Source organism: Gossypium hirsutum, chromosome D02 (assembly GCF_007990345.1).
Source record: "Gossypium hirsutum isolate 1008001.06 chromosome D02, Gossypium_hirsutum_v2.1, whole genome shotgun sequence".
NCBI lineage: Eukaryota > Viridiplantae > Streptophyta > Magnoliopsida > Malvales > Malvaceae > Gossypium > Gossypium hirsutum.
In genome coordinates this window covers 6,233,606-6,247,447 of record NC_053438.1, presented here as the reverse complement: position 1 = coordinate 6,247,447, position 13,842 = coordinate 6,233,606, and the positions used below count along the sequence as shown (strand labels likewise).

Below are 13,842 nucleotides of genomic sequence, written 5' to 3'. Positions count from 1 at the left end.
TTCGTAGCCCTTTTATTTTATTATTTTTAAAATTTTTATTTTGACACAAACGACAATTGTTAAATCCATTAACTGATTTTTTTGTGAGTAATATATGAAAATAGTAATCTAATATAACATTACAAATGCAATAATATATGTTCAAAATTAATATAAGATTTATAACCTATTTTTATTTTCTGGAATTTAGTTTTTCTACTTTCTGAATTTAAAAATTCAAGTGCAATAGTCACCACCATTAAAATTCTTCTACTAAACTCACCGCTGTGACATTTTAAAATAAATAAAAAATTCACTTGGTAGTCATGCAACAATAAAAATAGTTAATAATATTAACTATTTAGACTAAAAAATAAAATTATAAAAATAGATGAATCAAATCAAATAAAAAAAATTAAAGTTTATAGATTTAACCTTAAGTTTCAACATAGTATAGGGGTCAATTGAAATTTGACCATTATCTTATAATATAAAAAAGAAAAAAAACAAATGCAAAAAAAGAGAAAAAGAAAAACATGTGCCAAGTGGATTAATTAATAAAATTTAAAAATATAGAGACCAAGTTATGTATATCAATTAAATTTCAAACTTAAACATATTAGAAGGGCCAAAAATGAAATTTAGCCTTTTTTATGAAATGAAAAAGGAAAACATATGGGGTGTGCCACGTGATCTTCCTTTTATATATAGGCATATAGGGCTTTCTTTATATATATATATATAGATTATATCAATTTATAATAGATATGATTATTTAATTATTAAATAAAAAAAATATAGTTAAAATCAAATTATTATAATAAATTATACGAAATACAGATGAATGAAGATACGACACAAATACAATATAATGAAATTTGATATTAACAATAGAATTGTGTTTTTAAATTTGAAAAGTACAAAAATTAACTGAAGGTTGCATTTTAAATGTACAAAGAGTATAGAAACTTAAAGCATATTTTAACATTATACCCGATAAACGCATTCAAAATTCTGGGCGCAAATTTTATGAATTGGTACAGATTTTAGTTATAGTATTTTAATTGGTGAAAGTAGTTGGAAGCTCCCTTTATTATAGGAATCTTATCAATTTAGTCTTTTTATTATTAGATGGATTAATTTAGTCTATATATTATTAAAAAGAATCGTATAATTGTCTAACAAAATTAATATATTTTATGATGTTGCAAGTGAAATTTTTTATTTTAAGTTGAAATGTAAATGAAAAATAATCATTTTCACAATTTAACCTTATTTGATTTTTTTAATAGTACATGGACCAAATTTATTTATTTGTAAATAGACTAATTTGATACCTTATAAATAAGATGTTTACCATATACTTTTAGCTATTTTAATATTTTTTTATTACACTGATAAAATTGTTTTAATTTCATAGAGGTAGTATTTAAAAAATAGTAAATAAATAACATAACACAAAAAGAAAAACAAATTATAAAAACCTATTACTGATACACAATGTAAGTAAAGGAGAACCACCGTCACCGGTGTGGGCGTGCCAGAGTGTGGTTATCGGGTATGACTAGAAATCATGTGGGCTCTGCCCGCGCAGGTTCGAATCCTGCCGCTCACGCTTTACTTTTTATTTCCAAACCTCTTCAATGTTTATATTTAATTATGGTAATATTAAGTAAATTGTTTTAGCTCTTTTTAAAAAATAATTTTTAATTTCAAAAAAAAATCATGCCAATTAAATATATTCTAAAAATTAGTAAAAGTTGAACAAAACTATGACTGAATGCAAGATCACGTAAAACTGGTGAATGTACTTAGCATCAGCTTAAATTAGAATTAATTTAATTCAAATATTATAAAAAATAATATTTTAATATTTATTGTTAGAAAAATATCATTTATTGTTTAATAGAATTATATGTTGAAAGGGCTTTTTATGATTTTGCTAGTAAAATATCTGTTTGGAGTTAAATTGAAAATGAAAAAAATAATTATTATTATTATAAAATTCCATATAGCAAATATCTGAAGAATTTTTACAAGATATTAAATAGATAAAGAAGAACCATCTCCACCAATGTGGGCGTGCCGGAGTGGTTATCGGGCATGACTAGAAATCATGTGGGCTCTGCCCGCGCAGGTTCGAATCCTGCCGCTCACGCATTTGTTTTCTTTTACAAATCTGTTCAATAAATGGGATAAATCATTAATTTATGTAAAAAATGGGTAAACTATAAAAATGGTCACTACATTATTGCATTTGGTCTATTTTGGTCACTGAACTATTAATTATTTTAATTTAGTCCTCAAACTTTTCAAAATTAAATATTTTAGTCAATCAAAGCTGATTTATGTTTTTTTATTGGTCTAATAACACATTATATCAATTTGATCCTAAATATAAAATATTCAACAAAATTAGCCTTCAATATTTATAACATTTATCATTTTAATTCGAATTTTAAAAAATCATATTTCTATGGTAACATTAAACAAATAGGTTTAGCTCTTTTTTTAAAAAAATTAATTTCAAAAGAAAAAAATCATGTCAATTAAATATATTCTAAAAATTATTAAAAGTTTAACAAAGTTAAATTGATTTTAAAATGGGAACAATAAAGTGGAAATGATTTTTAATGGTAAAAAGAGCCATATAATTTTTTTTATATAGTAATTAAGCTATATAATTATTTTAGATTGATTTAGTGCTTAGAAAATTAAAATTATCATAATTTTAAAACAAAAATCGAACTGAATATTATTACATCCTAATCAATCTCCAAAAAGAATAAAACCATTTGCAAACACGTAACACACCGTTATTCCACGAGGAATGTTGGGTTTTTACGTTCAGGCCAAATTTTGTTATTACTCTTTGTATTTTGCGTAAATTGTGAATTTAATTTTTATATTTTAGTATGATAGTTTTTAAATTTTGTACATTTTAAGTTTACCAATTTTAGTTTTTATACATTTTCTTTAATTTTGAAATTTTAATCTTAACCATACGATAACAGTTAAAAAATCAAATTAAAGTAGAAAAACTAAATGTGATTAATAGTACAACGAGTAATAGTAAACTTTAACCATAAAATCACCTTGTTGATTCTCTTGATCTAACTTAAAACTAAAATATAGCCCTCACTATATTTTGAAAAATTAGATTAAAATTTTGAACATAAGATTTATATTAATTAGTATGGTTTTCACGCTTTGCATTAGATTGATTAATTGTTTTATCAAACTATAGAGTAGAAAATTAAAGGTTAAAATATGTTCCAAGTCTCTATACACTTTGGACATTTAAAAATTAGTCTCTTACTTTTGTTTTCTAGAATTTAGTCTCTCTACCTTATGAATTTAAAAATTCAAATGCAATAGGCACCACCATTAAAATTCTTCTACTAAACTCGCCACTTGATAGTCATGTAACAATAAAAAATAATGTTAAAAATATTGATTAAGATTTTTTCTTAAAAAAACTCATTCAAACTTGTCAACATGTTGACTTAAATAGTTAACAATATTAACTATTTAGACTAAATAATTACATTAGAAAAATAGATGAATGAAATTTAAAAAAAAGTATACAGATTCAACCTTAAGTTTCATCATACTATAAGGGTCAACTAAAATTTGACCATTATGTTAAAATGTAAATAAAAAAAAGAAGAAGAAGAAGAATACAAACCCAAAAGAGAGGGAAAAACATGTGTCAAGTAACACTAAAAATAAGATTCAAATTATATTGAATTTTTTTTTTGAAATAAACTCCGTTTAATAATTGGGCCTGAAAAACCAAATCAGAGAAGTCTACAACAACCCCAAAAAAACTAAAGGAAAAACCAAACAACAAGAAACAAAGCCCAAAGCAACAATCTTCTTCTCATTTCTGCATCCTTCCAAGCTCTTTGCAAATCTGAAATCCCCTAAAAATAAACGGCTAAATCCTTCAAATTTCAGCAGAGATTCAACTAGAAGAGGGAGCAAGTTGAGACAGACAACCAGATTACCAAGTTTCTCAACCCAACAACATCACAGAATAGGAATTATGGTGGTCGACTGAATCGTCGATCAGAATTTAGCGCGTCTTCAACCCAGAACGAACCATCATCCTTTCGCAAACCTTCAACAGCCATTACATGCGCTGTCACATTCCCTTCTCGTGCAATGAATTGAAATGGACAGGAAGAAAAGTTCCTCGCCAAATTCTTCGCATCCCAGGTGAATGGTCTAGATTCCGAGTGATCTTCACTTGTTTGTTGTATGTTTTGAATAACCAACTTTGAATCACTCTCATGAATAACGTTTGTGAATCCCAAATCCAGTGCAAATTGGAGCCTATGCAGTACTACAGTAGCTTCAGTAAGCACCACCTATAGAACTAGGTTATGACCTTTAAACCCCGAACCCATTATAAGGCCTTCCTCATTTCTTATGATAAAACATGAAACTGGATGTTTTTTTGCAACAGAAAATCCCACATCAACGTTAATTTTCACCCAGCCTTGTAGATGGGGCATCCATTTTACCATGGATTGTGGTTTAAGATGCTTTAAAGTCAATGTGCTACCCCGGTATTCCATACCAAAACCCCTAATGAAGGTAACAACTTCTTCTGTACTTTGCGTCTTTTTCTCATGGAGATATTTATTTCGAGAAAACCAAGTGCCCAAATTGTAATAGTAATCTCATTTTTTCTATTACTGGTTGAATTCTCCAAAAGCTAGTTCAACCACTCGATAAAGTTTGAATTTGCAATTGAACTCGGCCACTGAAAATTTAATTTGGACCAAACTTGCGTAGCAAACAAATAATCACGAACAACGTGGGTAGAGGATTCACGAAGCTGTCAGCAACGCGAACATTTGTTATCAATGATTAATCTCCTAAAATGTAAGTTTTAAAAAGTAGGCACATAATTTTTCACAAATTTCCATATTAAAATGCGAATTTTTGAAGGACACGCTAAGCTCCATATTTGCTTAAATAACTTATGTTCATTTAAATTCAAGTTTGGGGGATCCAATAGCATTTTATAACCACTTTTTACAAAATAGATGCCTGAGTTTTCACTAGACCAAACTACTTTATCAGATTGATTAGTAAAAAAAATAGGAAGACTCACAATTTGATCAGCTTTTTCCACTATAAAGGTTGAATAAATAAGGTCTCTATTCCATCGATTAGGATTCTGCAAAATCAAATCAAACTCACATTCCATTCTAGCCACTATGCCCGTAGAAATAGGTTGTTGATCTTTCCCTGGCAACCAATAATCTTGCCATATTGACATAGATATTCCAGATCCAATCCTCCATTTCAATCCAGAGCCTAAAAGTTATTTTGCACACTAGATACTTTTCCATACAAGCGATGGATTAGCTCCTAAAGAAGCCTCCATGAAATCTGATCCATTAAAATATTTTGCTCTAAGTAAACGCACTATTAGTGAACCCAAATTTTCCATTAGATGTCTGCCCTACTTCGCTAGTAGTACAATATTAAATTTTGACAAGTCTCAAAACCTCATCCCCCCTCTTCTTTTGGCACAGACAACTCTTTCTACGAACACCAATGAAGATTTTTTCTTCGAACATTCTTTTGCTACCAGAAACGGGCTATGACAGCTTCCAGCTCGTTGCAAACTGACGACTGTAGCAAGAAACAAGTCATAGCATACAAAGGAATAGCCTGAAGCACATCTTTAATAAGAACTTCCCTCCCACCCATAGAAAGTAATCTCGAACTCCAACTGGATACCCTTTTGATTAACTTCTCTTTAAGCTCCTTAAAAGCCCTCTTCTTATTACGCCCCACCATTGATGAAAGAACGAGATATTTTTTTGGATTAATGCTCAAATTAACCCCTAAAATCCAACACACCTCCTCTCTTTTATTCTGATTGACATTTGAGTTGAAAAAGACCCCAGACTTGTCGAAATTAATCTCTTGACCCGAACTCTGGGCATAAACCTCCAAATTTTCTTTAAGCACTTTAGCCCCATCAACTGTTGCATCACCAAAAATTAGGCTATCATCAATGAAACATAAGTGGGTAACCTGAGGAGTATGCCTATTTATACAAAAACCTTTAAGAACGCCCTTTGTAGCTGCCATTCGAAGAAGAGTCGATAAACCTTCTCCACAAATAAGAAATAAATAGAGACTAAGAGGGTCCCCTTGATAGGAGGAACGAATTACCCACCTCCTCATTCATGACCACAGAGTAAGAGACCGAGGTCACACAACGTATGACTTTCTCAACCCACTGATCCGAGAAACCCATCTTTTGAAGCATAACTTGCACAAAAAACCATTCAACACGGTCATATGTCTTGCTCATATCAAGTTTTAAAGAAAATGATCCCTCTCTCCCTACATGTTTTCTCTTCATTGAGTGTAAAATTTCATATACTGCTATGATGTTATCAGTAATGAGTCTTCTCGGAACAAAAGCACTTTGTGCTTCGTTAATGCAAAAACAAAAGACCTTTTGAAGCCTATTTAGAAACATCTTTGAAATAATTTTGTATAAAATATTACAAAGACTAATAGGCCTAAAATGAGTCATGAAACAAGGAGAACTAACCTTGGGGATCAAGACAATTCTTATACTATTTATTTCAGCCATGTTTTGAAGCCCATGCAACATCTCAATGCAAAAATCTGCCATCTCTTTACCCTCAATATGCCAAAACCACTGATAAAAATTGCCCCTAAACCATCCTCCCCTGAAGTTTTTAAAGGGTTCATAGCTTTTAAAGCCAAACACACCTCTTCGTAATTAAAATCCCTCTCAAGATCCTCGTTCATCATTTGCGATATACATGGCTCGACACCTTCCAAAATAGAATCCGAGTTTCCAACACCTTTCGGTGTAAATAAGGTATTAAAATAATCTGTGGCCAGCACTAGTAAATCAGCATTACTCTCATGAATATTACCCTCTCCATCCACCAATTCCTCCACCCAATTTCTCCGTCGACGATCCGTTGTTGATCGATGGAAAAATTTGTGTTTCTATCCCCATTTTTCAGCCAATTCGCTCTGGCTCTCTGTTCCCAATAAAGCTCATCCCTATCAGCCTCTATGTTAAGCGCCAATTTTATATCCACAATTTCTCCCAAAATCTCATCCGTGGGAATAGCTTCATTCAATTTAAGCAACTGTTGTTCCAAATCTTTCCTCGTTAGAAACTTTTTTTTTTAATTTTGTTGAGCCATTTCTCAATTCTTACTTGGAACATCACCCAAACTATCAACCCAAATCCTACTAACCTCCATTTCATACGTTTCCTCCAAAAGCCAAGTTGCTTCAAATCTAAAATACCCCTGCTTTGGATGTTGACTTCCAAAAATTGAATTAAGCAATAAAGGACAATGATCTGAAAACGTATGTGACAAATGAGATAAATTAAAATTCAGAAATAAATCCCAGAAAGTAGAATTTGTAATACCTCTATCTAAACGTTCCTGAATATTTTTATTTCTTATACGACCTTTTTCCCAAGTGAACCACTGCCCACTATAACCAAGATTAGTAGAGAACAATCTTCCAGAACATCCTGAAATCTACACATTTGTCTTTCCCTCCTTGGAAGCCCGTCTTTCTTTTCAGTTGAAAATGCAATTTCATTGAAATCCCCTATAACAACCCAAGAAATATATAGGGAGTCATTCAATGTTCGTAACAAGTTCCAAGATGCTTCATGCATAGTCTCCTCTAGGGCTTCGTAGAACCCCATACATCTCCAAGTTTTCCCCTCCAAGTCCTCATCAATTATGACATCAGTGTGTCTTCGTGAAAAGATCGAAGAGTAATCTTAGAATCACTATTCCAACCTAAAGATAAACTACCACTTTTGCCATCTGAATCAACATCTATTCCATTAGGAAAACCACATTTATGCCTAACCTTTTTCCATATTACAGCTCTGAAGCTTCGTTTCAATTAAAAACACTACCGTGGGATTTATATCTCTCAGCATATGCCAGAGACGATTAACAGTTTGAGGCCTCCCCAAACCTTAAATGTTCCAAATTAAAATTTTCATTGCTTTTGGCTAGCCTGCTTAGCAAGGCCTGCCGATCTATTAGTATTTCGTACCTACAAAAAAGTAGCAAAATTTTCATTCAAATCATCATTTCCAGAAACTCGTGAAACATTAAATTGTATGCGGGGTCTTTTTAGTCCATCACTATGCGTTATTGGACTACTTGCTTTCTCGTGGGCTACCATGTCCTCGTCAAAATCATCATGATGTTAGTCCATTTCCCCAAGTTTTAATGGGCCAAGAGCAAAAGTAGACTTTCCTTTATCTTTTATAGAAATAGAATCTTTTGGGATAGAACCCTAATTCTAGCCTTTGTCCACTGGATTTGATTTCAGAATCCCCACATTTGATTTCAGAATGCCATGTCATGTAAATAAAACACCAAAAGTCAGTATAACATAGAAACATAAGATATAATCAAGAAATAGTAAAGATCCCTAATTGGATATCTACTAGGGTTTAGTATAGTTCTACCTAGGGTGGATTCTTAAGGTTCATTATATGAAGTTTGGCTTCTAGAGTAAAGGTACCCGAACCAGCAGATTCTTCAATCCTCACCCATTATAGGCTCATATAGATCGAGTTCGGTTCAGGGGAATACATTTCCCTATGGGTGCACGGAGATGAAAATCTCACGAAGACATAGGTACGGATGTATCCCGAAAGCAATCCACTACCCTACACGGAGATAAAAACCTCACGAAGGTATAGCTTCTCACTCCCACTTAAAAGGGCCAAAATTGTTCAACTCATGAAATGCATAATGCAAACAATATTTAAACAAGAAGGTAAGGAATGAAAAAAGATGTTATGAGTTTTTTTTAAAAAAAATATTTTCTCGACCATAAGACAAAAGTTAATTAACTTTGTGGCTCGACTCTCTTATTTTTTCAAAAAAAGTCCCTAGTGGAGTCGCCAAGCTGTCGAAACCATTTTTTTGAAAAATAAAAATTTTAGGTGTCGACTTTAAAAAACAAAATAAATGGTAGTCGCCACCAATCTTTTATTGAGGTGTGATTGGATCACCTAAAAAAATGACTTTGGTCTACGAGTTTTAGAAAAACGGATCCGGGAGTCAGTTACGTACAAGGAAGGATTAGCACCCTCGTAACGCCCAAAATTGGTACCTAGTTAATTAATTAGTGTCTTAAGGTCGAGAATTTGGAAAAAACGTGATCCTTAGCAAAACTTAAAAGGTTACGTATTAAGACCCTTATTATTTCAGAGAAAGAAGATACCACACCCAATGCGTTAGGGCACAGCATTCTAATTTTCCCCAAAATGAATTGGGCCGAAATACTTGTACAATAAAACTTTAAAAGAACATCCACTTATCCAAGATTTAAGAAATCACACCCAATACATTAGGGCACGATTCCTTTAGAATCCCAAACTTGGAATATTTCCTTTACTTTAAAAGAACATCCACTTATCCAAGATTTAAGAAATCACACCCAATACGTTAGGGCACAATTCCTTTAAAATCCCAAACTCGAAATATTTCCTTTATTATTTTTAAAAAAAATCTTCATTTCGAGAAATCAATGCGTCACATCCAATACGTTAGGACACAACGTGTTGAATTCCCAATAATGAGTTTTTATTTTTTTTATAAAGAGAAATGTTCGATTGTTAGATTTAACGAAGAAAATCGGAACCTAATACGTTAAGGCTCAATTTCCTTGAAAATCCTAAATACCAACATTATCTCAAAAAAAAATTTCTATTTTAAAATTTGAGTAAAAAAAATGATGTAACGTTATTTTATACATACAAATGCTATAATAATAATAACAACAATAATAAATACATCAATGACATAAAAATAATATAAACAAATGAATAAACGAAATAAAAAAACAGTAATCCATGACATGCAAAATATTAAATGTAAACACAATTATACAATGAATGGGAAAGCAAACAAAATAAATAAAGATCAGAAGATGTATAATATACACATGGAAATTATGAAGATAAAAAATATACATATAATTTACAAATAAAATTTTGGGTTATAGAATTTATATATAAATATAATACATAATATACTTATGCAAATAAAGAAAAAAATATAATTATACGCACATATATAAAATAATAAAAAATAGGTATATTTTAAAAAAGAAAAAGTGAGTATTTAATCATTTAAAAAAGCGTAAATATATACATATAAATATGAAAATATTTATTAAAAAATATAGGAAAATATTAGTTTAAAAAAAATATTAGCTGAAAAAATAAGTATGTTCATAAAAATATACATATATAGATTTTTTTTAAAAATGAAAAAAAAATAATTACACTATCAATTAATAAAATAAATAAAAAAACATAAAAAAAACTAAATTGAATTGCAATTAAAAAAATTTGAGGTAAATCCGCAAATAAATAAAAGTAAAAGGACTAATTTGAACGCACGAATTACGTAGAGGGGCTGGAAGGAAAATTTTCCCTTCTCCTCTAAAACGGCGCCGTTCAAATGGATCAAATTGGAATTTAAAATAAATAAAAGGGAAAATTTAAAAAAAAAACTTAATTACAAAAACATTAAAAAGCGGAGGGGCTAAATAAAAATAAATAAAATTCGCAGTGGTTTCACCTTCTCCTTTTTTTTTAAATCGTAAATAAATAAAAAATAATCGAACGAAAAATAGTAAACCACCTTTAAAAACTGCCAATCGTTCTCTTTTTTTATTCCTCTTTTTTTTTTACAATGAAGGGAGAGGTCTCTATTTATAGCTGAGCCTCCCCAAATCCAACGGTACAAATCAATTACATCAACGGCTGAGATTAAAGGGTATCTACAAATTAAATCTCTAAGATTACAAAATCATATATTCTAAGATTGCATATCATATCTAAGATTATATATATCATATCTTGGATTGCATATCATATCTAAGATTGCATATTCTCAAAAATTATGTTTCCATATGTGAGCCTGGGCTAAAATTGGGTATTACAATAACATTAAATAAATTGTTTTATCTCTTTTTTTAAAAGTAATTTTTAATTTGAAAAGAAAAAATTATGTCAATTAAATATATTCTAAAAATGATTAAAAGTTGAACAAAATTAAATTAATTTTAGAATGGGAACATTAAAGTGGAAATTATTCTTTGTATTTCTAATAATAATTAAGCTATATAATTGTTATATATATATAATTTTCAAAACATTCCATAATTTTTAGCAAAATGTTATGCTCAAAATGTATGATACAGATTTATACGTCTAAAAGTTCCAGCAAAATATTTTCAACTTGTAAGTTTTGTCAAAATGTAACTGTGGGGTGGTGTCCCATTAAAATGGAAAATATTTTATTTATATCTTTTAAATTTTTTAAATTATAAATTAATAAAGATAAAATTACACTTTAACCTCTTAAAAATAATAAAAATTTGATTTAATTCTTTAAAATTATAAATATATAGACCATTAAAATGTTAAAATTATATTTTTGCTATAACGTAAAAGTATTTTTTATATTTATATTCGAGATAATAATTCAAATAAATAAAATTGATAAACATATAATATAACAATACATATTACATATAAATAAATAATAAATTTATGTACATATCATATAACCATACTATATATTCAACAAATTTAAAGTTCAAATTTTAAAATATATTTTAGAATTCACTCTTTGGTGTCCATTTTCCAGCCACTACAAGTGAAACATATCTGTAACTATGTATAAATGCATGAGAGGCCGTACAACAACAAATTTTGACCGGTGTCGTTGTATACCGGCGACGACACCCATTAAAAAGGTTATTTATTTATTCTTCTTTGCTAATCAAAAATTCAATAAGATCTGGGTTTGCTTTTAAACACACAACAATGGAGCTACTAATGCGAATTTGAGTAACATCCCATCAATTCAATTTATTTTATAAAACCCCAAATATAAAAAGGCGGTGACATAAAAGATACATTGTAATTCACTTCAAGTCTTTATTAGTATATTCAATGATAACCTGTTCAAGAAAATAAGAGTAGACATCATAATGAGTAATATATACCCTTACGTTCTCTCTCACTCCCTCCACCCCTTTTTACCCCTACTACAAGTACCTACTTTCACCATCTCCCTCGTCACCTCCTCCTCCTTATTGTCAGTAATTACCACCCTTTCACCATGTTAAACAAGTATCCAGTACAGCCGTATGGGTGTAGATATAGTCCTAATTCGCCCACCCGGTCTCAACCCTCCTCACACCCGCCCTCGCGCTCTCCCTCATCATCTCTTCCATCTCATTCACTTTCACCGTCCTCAGGGCAACATGTTACTTCACACCACCCTCCTCATGCCCACCCTAGTATCCTCACCACCTCCACCCCATTTTACGCCTACTACATGTCTCCACTTTCACCATCTCCTTCATCACCTCCTCCTCCTCAATATCAGTCTTACCACCCCCTTCACCATCTCAAAGGTTAACAATGCTTTTAAATAATTAATCTACATGTTTTTAACTTGAGGAAAAAAAAAAACCTTACCGAGAAGTTAGACAGGAACAGACAGCTCGATACCCGGAGCGTTTCCATTGCCATGGCCATCGACGTTACTACCATGTATACGATGTCTGATACACCTGCAACCGCATATGATTAAAACCACGGCAACAACAAATAGGGTTAGCAGAATCAATGGTTTCCCCCTAGATTTAATGGTTTCTTTCACAGTAAAATCTATTTCTGGTGATGATGATGGACTACTGTATCTGTATCCCTCCATATTTTCTTGGTTCAAGGTTGGCTAAACGAGATTTTGTTTTTGCTGAAGTAAAAACTCCATCCAGGTATATATATAGCCCAAAAAGGCAGACAATAGGCAATAGAGTAGACCAGATCTACGTGACGACGAATCTCTGTTAGGAATAGTAGCAGTTGTGGTTAGTTGTTAGCAAGGCGGTCGTAAGAATTTTGAGTTACTGAGAGTTTGTTGAGATTGTGAGTATTAAATACGTGTAGTTTCACTTATGAATGTATGGAAGAATATTGCTTATTTTCTCTAAGTAATATGAGAGTTTAACAATCGTATTAAATACGTGTAGTTTCACTTATGAATGTATGGAAGAATATTGCTTATTATCTCTAAGTAATATGAAAGTTTAACAATCTGTGTGACGGAATTGACTTTGGAGGGCACTGGACTCCCTAATAGGCAGCAACGTCTACTAGTGAGCCACGTGTCTGCGTTGGTTAATATTGTGTGCAACGTCTACTAGTGAGCCACGTGTCTGTGGTTAATCGTGTGTGTGGTTAATAAATCTGAAACTGTGGTATGTCACTTTCAAGGTACTCTCAAATTATGCTAAAATAGCTTTTGTGATTTTGCCTTATTTTTATATTAAACGGTACTTAATAAAAATAGACAATAAAAAATAATTTTAATTAATTGGATAACTATTTTAAAAAAAATTATAATTAGATAATAATAAAAACAAATCCATAATTGGATGACCTGTATAGTTTTTTCTAACTAAAATGCTATTTTAGAAATACAACAAATTCAAGTGAGTAGGTTTTTTTTATTTTAAAATATCACAATAACAAATTTAACCTAAAAGAATTTAACAATATTAATAGTTAGACCTAAATTTAAAAATCTAAAAAAAAAACTAAATTCTTAAAAATACAAATATAAAAACTAAATTCTTAAAAATTGAAAAGTACGTGGAATATAGCGACATTTTAACATTTATTCCTGCATTTAAATGTTTAATAAAAATTATTATTAAAAGTTAATTATTAAATAATGATGTTGACAAGGGTGTCTCCGCCCTTTCTTT

General features: G+C 30.5%; 1 long non-coding RNA gene and 2 other non-coding genes across 3 annotated transcripts; 2 read left to right on the top strand and 1 right to left on the bottom strand.

Annotated features, from left to right (window-relative positions):
- The first annotated feature begins 1,510 nt into the window (after positions 1-1,510).
- Positions 1,511-1,594, top strand: TRNAS-AGA (transfer RNA serine (anticodon AGA)). Its single transcript has one exon. It is a non-coding gene; the product is annotated as a tRNA-Ser (tRNA).
- A 461-nt stretch (positions 1,595-2,055) lies between these two features.
- TRNAS-AGA (transfer RNA serine (anticodon AGA)) lies at positions 2,056-2,137 on the top strand. Its single transcript has one exon. It is a non-coding gene; the product is annotated as a tRNA-Ser (tRNA).
- A 9,794-nt stretch (positions 2,138-11,931) lies between these two features.
- LOC121214475 (uncharacterized) lies at positions 11,932-12,812 on the bottom strand. Its single transcript, XR_005910086.1, has 2 exons — positions 12,548-12,812; positions 11,932-12,024 (listed from the first exon to the last, which is right to left on the bottom strand). It is a non-coding gene; the product is annotated as an uncharacterized lncRNA (long non-coding RNA).
- Positions 12,813-13,842: the final 1,030 nt, after the last annotated feature.